The sequence below is a fragment of the Microcaecilia unicolor genome, chromosome 1 (assembly GCF_901765095.1).
Source record: "Microcaecilia unicolor chromosome 1, aMicUni1.1, whole genome shotgun sequence".
In the NCBI taxonomy this organism is placed as follows: domain Eukaryota; kingdom Metazoa; phylum Chordata; class Amphibia; order Gymnophiona; family Siphonopidae; genus Microcaecilia; species Microcaecilia unicolor.
In genome coordinates, this window is record NC_044031.1 from 48,101,090 (window position 1) to 48,118,119 (window position 17,030).

Consider the following 17,030-nt stretch of genomic DNA (forward strand, 5'->3'; position numbering starts at 1 on the left):
CGCCAGGAGATTGACCTGAAGATTTGTTTCCTGGGAGGGCCCAAGCTCCTTGAGTGTGAGTCCATCTACATGAGCTCCCCAACCCAGAGAGATGCATCTATCGTCAGCACCTTTTGCGGCTGAGGAATTTGGAATGGAAGTCCCAGAGTCAAACTGGACCGAATTGTCCACAACTGAAGGGAGAGTACAAGCTCCGGGGACACTTGGATGACATCTTCTAGACTCCTCGTGGCTTGATACCACTGAGAAGTCAGGGTCCATTGAGCAGATCTCGTGAGCAGGTGTGCCATGGGTGTAATATGTACACTGTGGAAGCCATGTGGCCCAACAATCTCAACATCTGCTGAGCTGTGACCTGTTCAGAGGCACAAACCTTGGACGCTAGGGAAAAAAGATTGTCTGCACGCGTCTCCGGGAGGTAGGCTTCGACAAACTTTGTGTCGAGCAGGGCTCCTATGAACTCCAATTGTTGAACAAGAAGGAGATAGGACTTGAGGAAGTTGATAACGAACCCTAGTAGTTCCAGCACCTGAATAGTCATCCGCATGGACTTCCAAGCAGCGTCCTCTGAGGTGCTCTTCATCAGCCAATCGTCAAAATAAGAGAAAACATGAACTCCCAGTCTGCGTAGCGAAGCTGCGACTACTGCTATACACTTGGTAAACAGCCTGGGAGCTGACGAGAGGCCTAAAGGCAATATGCGGTATTGAAAGCGATGTGCTCCCAGTCCAAATCGAAGATACTTCCGGTGGGCTAGAAGTATTGGGATGTGAGTATATGCATCCTCCAAGTCCAGAGAGCATAGCCAATCATTTTTCTGAATCATGGGAAGAAGGGTGCCTAGGGAAACCATCCTGAACTTTTCACACAGCAGGAATTTGTTCAGGGCCCTTAGAGATAGGATGGGACACATCCCCCCTGTCTTTTTCTGCACAAGGAAGTGCCTGGAATAGAATCCCTGCCCTTCTTCCCCTGGTGGAATGGGTTCGACCGCATGGGCCTTGAGAAGGGCGGTCAAACCCATTCCACCAAGTACCTGCTTGTGCTGAGAGCTTAAAGAATGGGCTCTTGGTGGACAATTTTGAGGTCTGGAAATCAAATTGAGGGTGTATCCGAGCCTGACTATTTGAAGAACCCACCAGTCAGAGGTTATGAGAGGCCACCTTTAGTGAAAAAATTTTAACCTCCTCCCAACCCGGCAAGTCATCCAGGACGGACACTGTGAATGAAGCCAGTCAAAAGATCGTCCCTTGCTTTTTGCTGAGCAGCAGCAAGGCCTTAGGCACACGCTGCTGATGAGAACGAGCTCGCTGGGGCTCAGCCTGAGCAGGCTGGCGAGCCACAGGAGTGTACCTATACCTACAGTAGTAATAAGCAGCACTCCGCGACTTGCCAAAATACCTCCTGGATGAGGAGGCAGATGCAAAAGAGGCCTGGCGGGAGAGAGAAGATATAGTATCTGTATGTTTCTTGATCTGGTCAGCGACCTCCTCAACCTTCTCTCTAAAAAGGTTATTCTCCCGGCAAGAAGCATCTGCCAATCTCTGCTGAACAGAATGTTCCAGGTCAGAAGCACACAGCCATGAGAATCTGCACATCACTATACCTTTGGCAGAGATGCTGGATGCCCCTGGCCATGAACTTGCGACACACCTTCGGCTGCTTGACCAACTGGCGAAACGTCCCGGCCTGCTTCAGAGGGAGCGCTTCGCAGGGTTCTAGCTTCTCTGCCTGGGGGAGCCGAGGCATAGTCCCTTGTACTCCTGGCTCTCTTGAGAATGGAGTCCACCACCATGGAATCATGAGGTAACTGGGACTTCACAAACCCAGGTTCACCATGGATCCTACACTGGATGTCAATTTTCCTGGGGGCAACAGGGACAGAGGGAATGCCCAGTTCCGTATGAGGACTGCCTTGAGTATCTCGTGGAGAGGAGAAATCACTGCCTCCTTAGGCGGGGGGGGGGGGGGGGGGGGGGGGGGTGTAGTCCAGGACCTCGAGCATCTTGGCCCTGGGCTCATCCTGCACTTCTATGGGGAATGGAATGGCATTAGCCATTTCCCATACAAAAGATGTAAGAGAGAGGCTCTCAGGTGGAGGGGAGGGCTCAGAAGGAATCCCATAGGACTTGTTGGAGAAAAAGTACCTGGGATCCTCTCCTCCTCGGTGTTGGATAGCACCTCCCTAAGGGACGTCTGAGACAGGGCCCGCCTCAATGCCAAGGCTCCATGTCCTAGAGAACGGCGTCAAGAAGCAGGCTCCCGTCTTGACTCTGGCGAAGCTTCCTCCACCGATGTCAAGGGGGTGCCAGCCTGGGTGGCTGTTAATACAGGAGCTGTAAGCGGCGTCGGCGTCAGGGGCCACACCGTGGAATGAGGGCCAGGCAGGACCACAGTGGGAGGTATAGCAGTTGCAAGCACCCCTGATACTGACGCACATCGCTGCATAAGGCCATCCAGAAGCTCAGGGAGCAAGATGCTGATGAGGACAACGTTGAATTCTCCTATTGCCTCGGGGTCAGGTCCGACAATGGTCGGTCCTGGGGGGCCTGCATAGCAGAAGGCCTTGAGACAGGTGGAGACCCACTCGATGCCTCACTGCTCCTAGTGTCATGGGGTCTCGAAGCAGCTATTCCTACCGTGACTCCCGATGCGATGTTCGATGTCAATGCCTCCGACCTCGATGCCGATGTACCGGACCTGGCTCCAAAAGGTTTTGCGTTGAGCCTCTCGGGAAACCTTGGTCCTCTTCTTCATAAGATGATACAGTTGGCAGGGCTATGGTCAGGCCCAAGGCACTGAAGACACCAAGAATGGGTGTCCTTCTCCGAGATGGTCTGGTTACACCGAGTACAACGCTTGAAGCCACTGGGAGTCTTCGTGGACATGGAAGGAGAAACCGCACCAGCCAAATCGAAGGACACAATGGTGCCTGAAAAAAGGGAAAGGCACAAAAAGAAGAAACCCAACCGGGAAGACCTAAAAATGGCCTGTGTCGAAAAATAAAGTTAACTTAGACGCGAGGCAAAAAACTAAAAAAAATAAAGGTCTTTTAATATTTTTGAAAAGGCAAACAGAGCGGGTAGAATAAACCGCCGAAAGGCACTCAAAAACAAGAAAGAGACGCTCTAGCCAGGCTTGTGAGGAGCCACCACAAAAAGAAGCTGCTCCTCACTTGGAAAAAGCGACTAAGGTTTGTGCAGTGGGAGGGAAGGCACTCGCAGCTCACGCTTTTTAAAGCTCTAGTTTTTTCTATGGCAAATTTGCCGGGCTGGTTGACACGGATCGGTATCTACCCACTTGTGAGAATAAGCAAGCCTGCTTATCCTTGAAGAATTTGTATTTCCCAAAAGAGATGTTGAAGTCAGGTATGTGCCCACTTGTTCTAGGGACCCAGTGAAGCTCGGTTTTACTTGGATTCAGGCAAATTTTGTTGTTTTTAGCCCATTCCTGAATTGATGTTAAACAGGTAGTCAGTTTATTCAGGGCTGTGGGTAATTCAGGTTGAATGAGTATGAGTAGCTTCACTTCATTCACATAGATGCAGAACTGAGTGTCCACCAACTGAATCAGCTCAGCTAGTGGCTTGAGGTAGAACAGGTGACAGTATCAAACTTTGGGGTACCCCACAGGTCAGTGCCCATGGTGGTGATGAAGTGCTGCCAAACAGTATGGACTGTTGCCTGTCTGATAGGACCTGAACCAAGCAAGTATGGTTACCACTGATACCTGTTTCTGCCAGTCAATATAGCATATTTATTTATTACATTTGTACCTCGTGCTTTCCCACACATTGCAGGCTCAATGCAGCTTACATAGTTAATACAATTACAATAGCAAAGTCTTAGAGGAGAATATTATAAGCAGTGAAAGTGAGGTTTTGAGAATGAGTAAGTTGAGTATGTAAAGGTAAACAAAGGTAAGATAAGCAAAAGGAAAAGAGAATGGGAGGGGTAAGGAGAGGGAAAGATAAAGGGCAAAGAATGGAGAGGAAAAAGATAAAAGCATAAGGAGATTGGGAGATATAGTCTAAGGTATAGTAAACATCAGGATCGGGATTAAGAGGAAGGGTTTAAAAGTTAAGTAGTCATTCGGGTAAGCTGTCTTGAAGAGATGAGTCTTCAGCATTTTCCTGAAGGGTTAGTGGTCGCCAATTTTTGGATGGATCTTGGCAGAGCGTTCCAAAGCTGGCTGCCCAGGAAGGAGAAACTGGATGCATAGAAGGTCTTATATTTAATACCTTTACAACTGGGGAGGTGTAAATTGAGGTGGGTATGGGATGATGATGGTCTATTTCTGGCTGGGAGGTCGATAAGGTTGTTCATGTAGTTGGGGGATTCTCCATATATAATCTTATGAATCATAGTGCAAACCTTAAAATTTATTCTTTCACTAATGGGAAGCCAATGAAGCATCCATCTCTCGAAGAGGTGTTGCGCTGTCAAATCACTATTGTGATCCATAGTGTCAAAAGCTGCTGAGAAATCTAGCAGGAATAACACCATGCAAATCCCATCTCAGTTTCTGTGAAGACCATCCAGTAGGGATACAAGGACTGTTTCTGTTCCATAACTGGGTCTGAAGACTGACATGGATCCAGCCAGTTTCTCTCTTCTAGGCAATCACAGAGTTGAACATAGACTGTTCGTTCTATAAGTTTTCCTAGAAATGGTATGTTAGATAGCAAAGGACGCATCACTGCCCTTTTTAATGCTGTTGGTAGTTGTCCATTAGAAAGAGAGGCGTTCACGATTTTTGTGGTGCTTCCTATGAGGCCCGTTTACTTGCTGTACTATCCAGTGCCGTAGCGAGGGTGCCTGACACCTGCGCCGGGTCGCCACTGCGCACCCCCCCCCCCCCCCGGGTGCAGGGCACGGCGCACCCCCCCGAAACGCACCCCCCCCCCCCGAAATGCACCCTTACCTTGCAGCGGAGGGTAGGCGGGAGGGCCGATCCGCCCCCAGTGCATGTCACTGGGAGCTGCATCGGCCCTGCTGCTTCCCTGCTTTCTCTGCCCCGGAACAGGAAGTAACCTGTTCTGGGGCAGAAAGAGCAGGGAACCAGCGAGCCGACACCCCCCTAGCGGTGTGCACCCGGGGCGGACTGCCCCACCGCCCCCCCCCTTCCTACACCACTGGTACTATCTTTGATGGGCAAGGGTTGAGGGAACAGATAATTGGTCAAAGGTCTCTTAGGATTTTGTCAAGGCCTTCTCTGTTATTGGAGAGTCCCATATGTCTGTGTCAGGAGGGGGCAAATTGAACACTCCTGGTCAATGATGTACCTAGGACTGAATGGGCCTTGGGCGGAAAAAATGAGATGGGTACCCTGTAACACCATCACTCCCAAGGAAGTGGGGACAGGGAATGGCCATGAAAATACACATTTTCTAAAGCTGACATATTATAATAAAATCAGAAAAAAAATACTTTTCTTCTACTTTTATTGTCTGAGCATTACTTTGGTCCTGGTGTCTCTTCTGCTTTTCTCTTACTTTCTCCAATGTCTCTTGTCCTTTAACATGTCTTCTTTCTCTATGTCTAACATTCATCTTTTCTGGTGTGTCCCTATCTGTCCTGTCCAGCATCTGCTGTGTCCCTTTACCTCCCTTTTGTGTCCAGTTTTGCCTCTCGGTGTCCCTGTCCATGTTCCCTCCACAGTCACCATCTCTTCTGTGTCCCTGTTCCTCCCCATGTCCAGCTTCTCTGTTTCCTCCTGCACCCCACCCCTGACCCTTCCCTTCCTCTGACGGTCCATCATCCCTCCTCTCTCTATTTCTTCTCTCTGCGCCCCCCAAGTCCAGTATCTGCCCCCTCTCTTTCTCTCTTCCCTCTGCCCCCTCTCAATTCTTCACCTCTCCCTCTATGCCTCCTTCCTAGACAGATTGGCATCTCTCCACACCCCTACCCCCCCCCCCCACCGTGTCCTTTATGGACGTCTGTTACTCAAAACAACAACAACAAAAAAAAGCAACCAGCCGGAAAGTGAATGATACATACCTGTAGCAGGTGTTCTCCGAGGACAGCAGGCTGCTTGTTCTCACGACTGGGTGACGTCCGCGGCAGCCCCCACCAACCGGAAAAGGCTTCGCGGGACGGTTAGCACGCAGGGCACGCCCACCGCGCATGCGCGGCCATCTTCCCGCCCGTGCGCGACCGCTCCCACCAGTTGAATGACAAGCAATAAAATATGAAACACAACTCCAAAGGGGAGGAGGGAGGGTAGGTGAGAACAAGCAGCCTGCTGTCCTCGGAGAACACCTGCTACAGGTATGTATCATTCACTTTCTCCGAGGACAAGCAGGCTGCTTGTTCTCACGACTGGGGTATCCCTAGCTCTCAGGCTCACTCAAAACAAGAACCCAGGTCAATTGAACCTCGCAACGGCGAGGGTACAACAGAAAATTGACCTACGAAGAACAACTAACTGAGAGTGCAGCCTGACCAGAATAAATTCGGGTCCTGGAGGGTGGAGTTGGATTTACACCCCAAACAGATTCTGCAGCACCGACTGCCCGAACCGACTGTCGCGTCGGGTATCCTGCTGGAGGCAGTAATGTGATGTGAATGTGTGGACAGATGACCACGTCGCAGCCTTGCAAATCTCTTCAATAGTGGCTGACTTCAAGTGGGCCACTGACGCTGCCATGGCTCTGACACTATGAGCCGTGACATGACCCTCAAGAGCCAGCCCAGCCTGGGCGTAAGTGAAGGAAATGCAATCTGCTAGCCAATTGGAGATGGTGCGTTTCCCGACAGCGACCCCTAGCCTGTTAGGGTCGAAAGAAACAAACAATTGGGCGGACTGTCTGTGGGGCTGTGTCCGCTCCAAGTAGAAGGCCAATGCTCTCTTGCAGTCCAATGTGTGCAACTGACGTTCAGCAGGGCGGGTATGCGGCCTGGGGAAGAATGTTGGCAAGACAATTGACTGGTTAAGATGGAACTCCGACACCACCTTCGGCAGGAACTTTGGGTGGGTGCGGAGCACTACTCTGTTATGATGAAATTTGGTATATGGAGCATGAGCTACTAGGGCTTGAAGCTCACTGACCCTACGAGCTGAAGTAACTGCCACCAAGAAAATGACCTTCCAGGTCAAGTACTTCAGATGGCAGGAATTCAGTGGCTCAAAAGGAGGTTTCATCAGCTGGGTGAGGACGACGTTGAGATCCCATGACACTGTAGGAGGCTTGATAGGGGGCTTTGACAAAAGCAAGCCTCTCATGAATCGAACGACTAAAGGCTCTCCAGAGATGGCTTTACCTTCCACACGATAATGGTAAGCACTAATCGTACTAAGGTGATTCCTTACTGAGTTGGTCTTGAGGCCAGACTCTGATAAGTGCAGAAGGTATTCAAGCAGGTTCTGTGCAGGGCAAGAACGAGGTTCTAGGGCCTTGCTCTCACACCAAACGACAAACCTCCTCCACTTGAAAAGGTAACTCTTTTTAGTGGAATCCTTCCTAGAGGCAAGCAAGACCCGGGAGACACCCTCAGACAGACCCAACGCAGCGAAGTCTACGCCCTCAACATCCAGGCCGTGAGAGCCAGGGATTGAAGGTTGGGGTGCAGCAACGCTCCGTCGTTCTGCGAAATGAGAGTTGGAAAACACTCCAATCTCCACGGTTCTTCTGAGGACAACTCCAGGAGAAGAGGGAACCAGATCTGACGGGGCCAAAAGGGCGCTATCAGAATCATGGTGCCGCGGTCTTGCTTGAGCTTCAGTAAGGTCTTCCCCACCAAAGGTATGGGAGGATAAGCATACAGGAGGCCGGTCCCCCAATGAAGGAGAAAGGCATCTGACGCTAGCCTGCCGTGTGTCTGAAGTCTGGAACAGAACAGAGGCAGCTTGTGGTTGGTCTGAGAGGCGAAAAGATCCACCGAGGGGGTGCCCCACTCTCGGAAGATCTTGCGTACCACTCTGGAATGGAGCGACCACTCGTGCGGTTGCATGACTCTGCTCAGTCTGTCGGCCAGACTGTTGTTTACGCCTGCCAGGTACGTGGCTTGGAGGAGCATGCCGAACCGGCACGCCCAACGCCACATCCCGACGGCTTCCTGACACAGGGGGCGAGATCCGGTGCCCCCCTGCTTGTTGACGTAATACATTGCAACCTGATTGTCTGTCCGAATTTGGATAATTTGGTAGGACAGCCGATCTCTGAAAGCCTTCAGTGCGTTCCAGATCGCTCGGAGCTCCAGGAGGTTGATCTGCAGATCCTTTTCCTGGAGGGACCACAGACCCTGGGTGTGAAGCCCATCGACATGAGCTCCCCACCCCAGGCGAGATGCATCCGTCGTCAGCACTTTCGTGGGCTGCGGAATTTGGAATGGACGTCTCAGGGTCAAATTGGTCCGGATGGTCCACCAGAGCAGTGAAGTGCGGCAACTGGTGGAGAGGCGGATGACATCTTCTAGATTCCCGGTGGCTTGAAACCACTGGGAAGCTAGGGTCCATTGAGCAGATCTCATGTGAAGACAAGCCATGGGAGTCACATGAACTGTGGAGGCCATATGACCCAGAAGTCTCAACATCTGCCGAGCTGTGACCTGCTGAGACGCTCTGGTCTGCGAAGCCAGGGCTAGGAGATTGGTGGCCCTCGCTTCGGGAAGGTAGGCCTGAGCCGTCTGGGCATTCAGCAGAGCTCCTATGAATTCCAGAGACTGTGTTGGCTGGAGATGGGACTTTGGGTAATTTATCACAAACCCCAGCAGCTCCAGAAGTCGAGTAGTGCACTGCATAGACCGGAGGGCTCCCGCCTCCGAGGTGTTCTTGACCAGCCAATCGTCGAGATATGGGAACACGTGCACTCCCAGCTTGCGTAGGTAGGCCGCTACCACCACGAGGCACTTGGTAAACACTCGTGGGGCAGAGGCGAGCCCAAAGGGCAGCACACAATACTGAAAGTGCCGTGCGCCAAGGCGGAATCTGAGATACTGTCTGTGAGCTGGCAGTATCGGTATGTGAGTATATGCGTCCTTTAAATCCAGGGAACATAGCCAGTCGTTTTTCTGAATCATTGGCAGAAGGGTGCCCAAGGAAAGCATCCTGAACTTTTCTTTGACCAGGAATTTGTTCAGGCCTCTCAGGTCTAGGATGGGACGCATCCCCCCTGTTTTCTTTTCCACAAGGAAGTACCTGGAATAGAATCCCTGCCCTTCCTGCCCGGGTGGTACGGGCTCGACCGCATTGGCGCTGAGAAGGGTGGAGAGTTCCTCTGCAAGTACCTGCTTGTGATGGGAGCTGAAAGATTGAGCTCCCGGAGGACAATTTGGAGGCAGGGAGGCCAAATTCAGGGCGTATCCGCACCGCACTATTTGGAGAACCCACTGGTCGGAGGTTATGAGAGGCCACCTTTGGTGAAAAAAAACTTAACCTCCCCCCGACCGGCAGATCGTCCGGTACGGACACTTTGAGGGCGGCTATGTTCCCGAGGATCCAGTCAAAAGCCCGTCCCCGGCTTTTGCTGTGGAGGCGCAGGGGGCTGCTTAGGCGCACGCTGTTGACGAGAACGAGCGCGCTGGGGCTGTCCCTGTGCCTGGCGAGGCCTTCGGGCCGGCTGGTTGTACCTACGCTTTGCAAAAGAATAGGGCGCAGCCTGCCGGGCCCGGGAAAAACGTCCACCTGCTGAGGTGGATGCTGAAGGCGCCCGGTGGGAGAGCTTGTCGAGGGCGGTTTCCCGCTGATGCAGTTGGTCCACCAGCTGCTCGACCTTCTCACCAAAAATGTTATCCCCCCGGCAAGGGACGTCGGCCAGTCTCTGCTGGGTGCGGTTGTCCAGGTCAGAGGCACGCAGCCATGAGAGCCTGCGCATCACTATACCTTGGGCCGCAGCACGAGATGCCACGTCACAGGTGTCATAGATACCTCTGGACAGGAACTTTCTGCACGCCTTCAGCTGCCTGACCACCTCCTGATAAGGCCTGGACTGCTCCGGCGGGAGCTTATCGACCAGGTCCGCCAGTTGTTGCACATTGGTCCGCATGTGGATGCTCATATAGAGCAGGTATGACTGGATGCGGGTCACGAGCATGGAGGATTGGTAGGCCTTCCTCCCAAATGAGTCCAGAGTGCGAGACTCCCGCCCCGGGGGCGCCGAGGCGGTATCCCTCGAACTCCGTGCCCTCTTGAGAGCAGAATTCACGACCGCCGAGTCATGGGGCAGTTGGGGCCGCATTAACTCTGGGTCAGAGTGGATCCTGTACTGGGACTCTGCTTTCTTGGGAATGGTGGGGTTAGTTAACGGTCGCACCCAGTTCCGAAGCAGTGTCTCCTTGAGGACATTGTGCAGCGGCACCGTGGAGGACTCTCTAGGTGGTGATGGATAGTCGAGGACCTCGAGCATCTCGGCCCTCGGCTCTTCCACAGAGACCACGGGAAAGGGAATGCTAATAGACATATCCCGCACAAAGGAGGCAAAGGAGAGACTCTCAGGAGGTGAGAGCTTCCTCTCCGGTGAAGGCGTGGGGTCCGAGGGAAGGCCCGTAGACTCCTCTGAGGAGAAATATCTAGGGTCCTCCTCTTCCCCCCACGAGGCCTCATCCTCAGTATCGGACATAAGCTCATGTAGCTGAGTCCTGAACCGGGCCCGGCTCGACGTCGAGGCACCGAGGTCTCGGTGTCGTCGAGCGTTGGACTCCCGCGTCGGCGGGGACGGAGCTCCCTCCATCGACGTCGACGGGGACTCCACCTGCGTGGCGGTCGAGACCGGCGCCGCAAGCGGCGACGGTGTCGACGGCCCCGGCGCCGGGCTAGAGCTCGCCGGCGCCACAGACATCGGCGCCGAGGGCGCAAGCACCCCCGGCGCCGGCACAGCCTGGCGCATCAGCCCTTCCAGGATCCCCGGAAGGATGGCTCTGAGGCACTCGTCCAGGCCCGCTGCCGGGAAAGGCGGTGGGGCCGGTAGGGGTGTCGGTGCCAGAAGCTGATGGGGGCCAGGAGACGGCACCGAGGTGCCGGAACCCTGACGCGTCGGTACCTCCACAACCGACGGGGACCTCTCGGCGATGACGCTTCGGCGTCGCCTCCTCTCCGATGTCCGGATGCACCGAGGGCGACCGGTGACGACGCTTCTTGTCCTTCTTCCGATGCGCGTCACCGGCGCCGGGAGGTATGGAGGAGGAGGAGGACGATCCCCCTCGGTCTCGAGGAGCCGGGTCAGACAGGGTTCGGTCCCGTGGACCACGGGCTGAGGGAGTGACCGGGGCCGACTGCCCACGCGGCCGCTCACCTCCACCCTCGCCGGCGGACCGGCGGGCCGACGGGACCTGTTCTCCTGGGGTCGATGCCATCGGTGCCGATGTCTCGGGCATCGATACCGGTACCGAAGGACCGGGCGTCGATACCGATGCCGTCGAGGTTGACGTCGAGGGGCCGGCGCAAGTTCCAAAAAGACGGTCCCGCAGAACTTGCCTCGCAACTTGAGTCCGTTTCCGGAGACCGAGACACAGGGAACACGACTTGAAATTGTGCTCCGGCCCGAGGCACTGGAGGCACCAAGCGTGGGTGTCGGTCTGCGAGATCGGCCGGCCGCAGCGACCACACTTTTTAAATCCACTCGGGACCTTCGAGGACATCGACGGAAAAATCGCGTCGGCGAAGTCAAAGTCGTCAATGGTGGCGAAAATCACACCTTGAAAAAGTAAACGACCGTGCGGCCACTAGGCCGCAACGCGGCGTCCCCGCTGGAAGCGAGGGAAAAAGGGAGCGCGTGCTCCACACGCACAGGTTTTTTTTTTTTTTGAAAAAGATAAGGGAACCGGCGTTAGCAAAAACTAAATAGAAAAAATAACGATCCGCGTAAACGCGATCGACTTTCCGGCGGCTGAAAGCAGAGAGAGCGGCAAAGCACGACTCTCTCCAGACGCGGAAAAAAAAAGGAACTGGCGGGAGCGGTCGCGCACGGGCGGGAAGACGGCCGCGCATGCGCGGTGGGCGTGCCCTGCGTGCCGACCGTCCCGCGAAGCCTTTTCCGGTTGGTGGGGGCTGCCGCGGACGTCACCCAGTCGTGAGAACAAGCAGCCTGCTTGTCCTCGGAGAAACCTTTGCCTAGCCACGTCCAAGTACCTGTCGGGGACGTCCTTCTAAAGTGCCTAACATGGACGTCCTTGACTAACAAAAAAACGGACGTCCCTGACGAGCACCTGGACGTTTTTCCTCCAGATTTTTTTTGTGATGGGTGTCCTTCTGTAATGACCACTGCCGGAGAGAGACGTGTGAGGATGTCCAAATCAAAAAACTATTTGGATGTTTCTTTTGATTATGCCTCTCCTCCAGGTCTCTCTCAGCCAATCACAGCGCGTTTAGCTGACACCAGTGACAGCCAATAGCAGCCAGCAGCATCGGGAGCCTCCTTGTAGCCCTTTGATCTCCCTCCCGATTATGGGGACAACTTTTTTTTTTCTTTTAGTGAAGGACGCCCATAAAGGACGTCCTTGGCATGCGCAGAGCAGACTGACTTGGAAGGAAATCCCATGCAAATGAGCTAGCAGTGACCAGCTAATTTGCATGCGATTTCCTTGATGCATTCCCGTCGCTAAGGAATCGGTAAGGGAAGGGCATTAACGATTGTTTTAGTGCATCTTCCCCTGGGAGGGGAGAGATTAGGTGACTACAGCTTCAGGTGGGTCCTACCATTGGGCGGCCCTAGGCATTTTGATTGGTTGCTCAATGGTAGCTCCACCCCTGCTCCTGGTTAGCTGTCTGAAGATTAGGTAGGGCTGCCTGTAAATCCTGGCAGAGACTTATTTTTTTGGCTGCTAAGGCTTGGTGGTACTTAGTCATGTGTTTCCTATAGTTTAGCCTGTCCTTGCCATCTCCTTTCCAGTTTCTGTCCTATGTGCTTCAGGGTTTGATGTTTTGGAGAAAACCAAGGTGAGCATTTCTGACTGGGGCATAAGACCTTTTTTTAGTGCATTTCTCTAAGATCTTAGCTAAGTGTGTATTCTGAATATCAACCTGTCCTGACACTGTAGTTGTCTTTCATCCACATGTGGATAGTTTTCTTAGAAATTCTCAGCAGGCAGCTTTTCTTGTCTCTGATCTCTTTCCAAACTCTGGGAGGTGTCATTTGTTTCAGGTGGTCACTTAGGGAAAACTCAATTAGCTTGGAACTTTGAACTGGGTGTTTTAAGATTCCTGTCATTAAGAAAGTGCTTTGAAAGTAGAGTCTATAATTTGTGGCTTACTTTTCTTCTACGATATTGGCATTTTTTTTTAGAACAGACATAAATTACTAGGAATCTGTTGATAGTTATGTGGCTCTGAAGATTTGGAATGAGCTTCTCTGATATTTGCTATCATCTTTTATAAATTTCTTTTTTAGAAAAGGCCTATTTCCTTAGGATGGGCAGAGGATTCAGGATTTTCTTTGGAGGATATATAGCTAAATTATTTGTTTTTGCAGCTGTTGTATGATGTATGGCATATTTTAAAACTGGTTGAAGTTTATGCTTTTATATGCATTTTTGTTTTGTGTACTCTGCTTAGCTGCCCTGTGTTGAGCATATAATCAAATTTTAATAAACATAATAGTTCTAATGGGAAGCTGGATCTCTTTGTAGTCAAGAGTGCACTGGGATGGTACTGTAAACCCCCTAGTCGTGGAGTGGGTAATTACAATAATCGAAGAATTTTTTTTCTATATTTACACTACACAAGATCAGAGTGTTGCGGCCGCAGGTGATATCTCACAAAAAGGGCGCTTTCTAATGTTGAAGTTACAAAAAGAAAGTACTGGCCCGAGAAAAGGGAAAGTATGTTCTAGCTGATAAATGAAGAAAACGCCTTAAGGTCCTGAAAAGCTCTTATTCAGCATATATATTGCATAATCTTGAAAATATGTTTGCAACCCCCCCCCCCCCCAAAAAAAAAAAAGTGTATTTTTAGCCTTCCCAACCTACAAGCGAAATTCCCTGCTTCCTTAGGTTTTAAATATGAGTCTTATAGAGTGCATTAGTATAAACAGGAACTCAAGGAATTTAATCAAACTATCTGCAGTATAACTACCCAATGGGGAGGTAAAATGTCTTAAGCCATACAGACAAAATGTGGAATTGTAGTGTCTCGAACCCCCATGAGTTTACGATAATCCCCTCCTACACATTTACACAAGTTAAGGAGTGAAGGAGCAGCCTAATAGTTAGAGCAGCATGCTGAGAACCAGAGGAGCCTCGTTCAAAACCCACTACAGCTCGCTGTGATCTTGGGAAAGCCACTTAATCCTCCATTGCCTTAGTGACAAGCATAGAATGTGAGACCTCCAAGGCAAGAAAATTCCCACTGTACTTGAATGTACACCACTGATAGTTTCGGGGCTTGTAGGTAGTATAGAAATAATAATAAAATACACTATCAGCTCCACAGGTGCTGGAGAGCAAATGGCTGCCCCTGACTTCTAGGCTTTCTCTACTGAACTGAAATGGTCAACATTCACTTTTGAAATGGAATATGCATAGTTATACAGAGATGGTAGAAACAAATGTTCAAGTCACGTTTTTTCTAGGGCTGATGTAAAAATCTTTAATGATAGCTACATAGGAAGAAGACAAAGCTTAGATTAGGTTATGTCTGATTTTAACTACATGATGGCTTGTAAAGGATAAATTAGATCTTACCTGCTAATTTGTTTTTCTTTAGTCCCTCCAGAACGGTTCAAGCTGTTGGGTTATGCATGTTCACCAGCAGATGGAGACTGAAAATTGACTTCTGACTCAATCTGTAAGTCCTGTGCATTCCCCAGGGAGTCAGTTCTTTACTACTACTACTTAACATTTCTAGAGCGCTACTAGGGTTACGCAGCGCTGTACAATTTAACAAAGAGAGACAGTCCCTGCTCAAAGAGCTTACAATCTAATAGACAAGTGAACGGTCGGTCCGATAGGGGCAGTCAAATTGGGGCAGTCTGGATTCACTGAACGGTAAGGGTTAGGTGCCGAACGCAGCATTGAAGAGGTGGGCTTTAAGCAAAGACCTGAAGACGGGCAGGGAGGGGGCTTCTGACTCAATCTGTAAGTCCTGTGCATTCCCCAGGGAGTCAGTTCTTTAACATGGACTCTATAACTTCCCCATTTTTGAATCTCGATCTCTCTCTCTGTAGTTCTTTTTGTGTGGCTCACCACCAACCAAAAAGAAATACAGATATACATGACTTTGGAAATGTTGCCATTTTTTTTAAACCACCAAAAAGAAACCCAACAACCACCAAGAACCAACAAACACCCTTGCAGCGCTGTCTTTGCCACACAGTAACATTTGTAAGGAGAAATCCAAGGGAGAGACATTATCAAAACTCCTAAACAGAGAGTCAATTCTCTACAAAAATCCCACCAAAAAGGGGGTCCAAGGGCATATGCCAAAAACTTTTGGAATATGCCCTCTGACCCCCTTTTTTGGTGGGATTTTTTTTATAGAGGATTGGCTCTCTGCTTAGGACACAGTAACCTTTGGCACAATCAAATTATAAGAGTCAACAGCAGATCAGGGTGGGCTCTGGACCAGTCTCGAGGGACTAAAGGAAAACAAATTTGCAGGCAAGATTGAATTTATCCTTCCATAGCATTTCTCCAGACTGGTCTTGGGAAGTACCAAAAAAGTATTTTTCATGTGTGGGACCCTACAAACCCTGCCAACAATACTAGCACTCCAAAATGCACATCCTGCCTAGCCTGAACATCCAGCTAGCAGTAGTGTTTCACAAAGGAATGTAGAGACAACCAGACTGCTGCCTTACAAATCTAAGGAGGAACCAGTGAAGACGCTGCCCAAATTGTTGCCTGACTGCTAGTGGAATGAGCTTTCAGCGGTTCTGGCATGGGACACCCCTTTAAAATGTACACTGATGCATTGGCTTCCTTGATCATATGAATAGACATACTGGGTCAGGCCAATTGTCCATCTAGCCCAGTAACTTGCTTCAAACAGTGGCCAATCCAAGTCACCAGTACATGCTACCTGATCTTAGGGACAGACACAAGGGAAGCCACTGCTTATCTCAATAGCAGACTATGGACTTTTCTTCCTGGGACTTGTCCACACCTTTATAAATTCCAGATACACTAACCACTGATACCACATCCTCTGGCAATGAGTTCCAAAGCTTAACTATTCACTGAATGAAAAAATATTTCCTCCTGTTTGTTTTAAAAGTAGTACCATATAACTTCCTCGAGTGTCCCCCTAGTCTGTATATTTCTTGAAAGAGTTAAAAAAAATTGATTTACGTTTGCTTGTTCTATACCACTTAGTATTTTGCGGACCTCTATCATATCCCACCTCAGCTGTCTTTTTCCAAGCTGAAGAGTCGTAACATCTTACACCTTTTCTCATATGAGAGGAGTTCCTTCCCCCTTCTTTGAAAACTTTTCTAATTCTGCTATATCTTTTTAAAGATACGGCGGCCAAAATTGCACACAATACTCAAGGTGTGGTCGCACCATGGAGCAATACAGAGGTATTATAATATTCTTTGTCTTATTTTCTGTTTCCTAATAATTCCTAGCTTTGTTTGCTTTTTTGGCCACTGCAACACAGTGGGCAGAAGATTTCAGCATATTGTCCATGATGACACCTAGATCTTTCTCTTGGACGTTGACCTACAAGGTGGATCCTAGCATCAGGTAACTATGATTTGGGTTATTCTTCCCAATGTGCATCACTTTGCATTTTACCACTTTAAATTTCACCAGCTATTTGGATGCCCAGTCTTTCAACTTTCTAAGGTCTTCCAGCAATTTTTCACAATTTGCATACGTTTTAACAACTTTGAATAGTTTTGTGTTGTCTGCAAATTTAATCACCTCACTCATCGTTCCCATTTCCAGATTATTAATAAATACGTTAAATAGCACCGGTCCAAGTGCAGATCCCTGAGTCTCCTTCACTGAGACAATTGGCCATTTAAAACTACCCTCTGTTTTCAATCCATCAACAAATTCTGAATCCACAACAGAACATTATTTCCTATCTCACGGGTTTTTAATTTTCTCAGGAGTCTCTAATGAGGGACTTTGTGAACACTTTCTGAAAATCTA

At 50.3% G+C, this 17,030-nt stretch overlaps 1 protein-coding gene across 1 annotated transcript in view; it reads right to left on the minus strand.

Annotated features, from left to right (window-relative positions):
- The window catches only part of SETD2 (SET domain containing 2, histone lysine methyltransferase), a 482,526-nt gene that overhangs the window by 12,214 nt on the left and 453,282 nt on the right, over positions 1-17,030 (minus strand).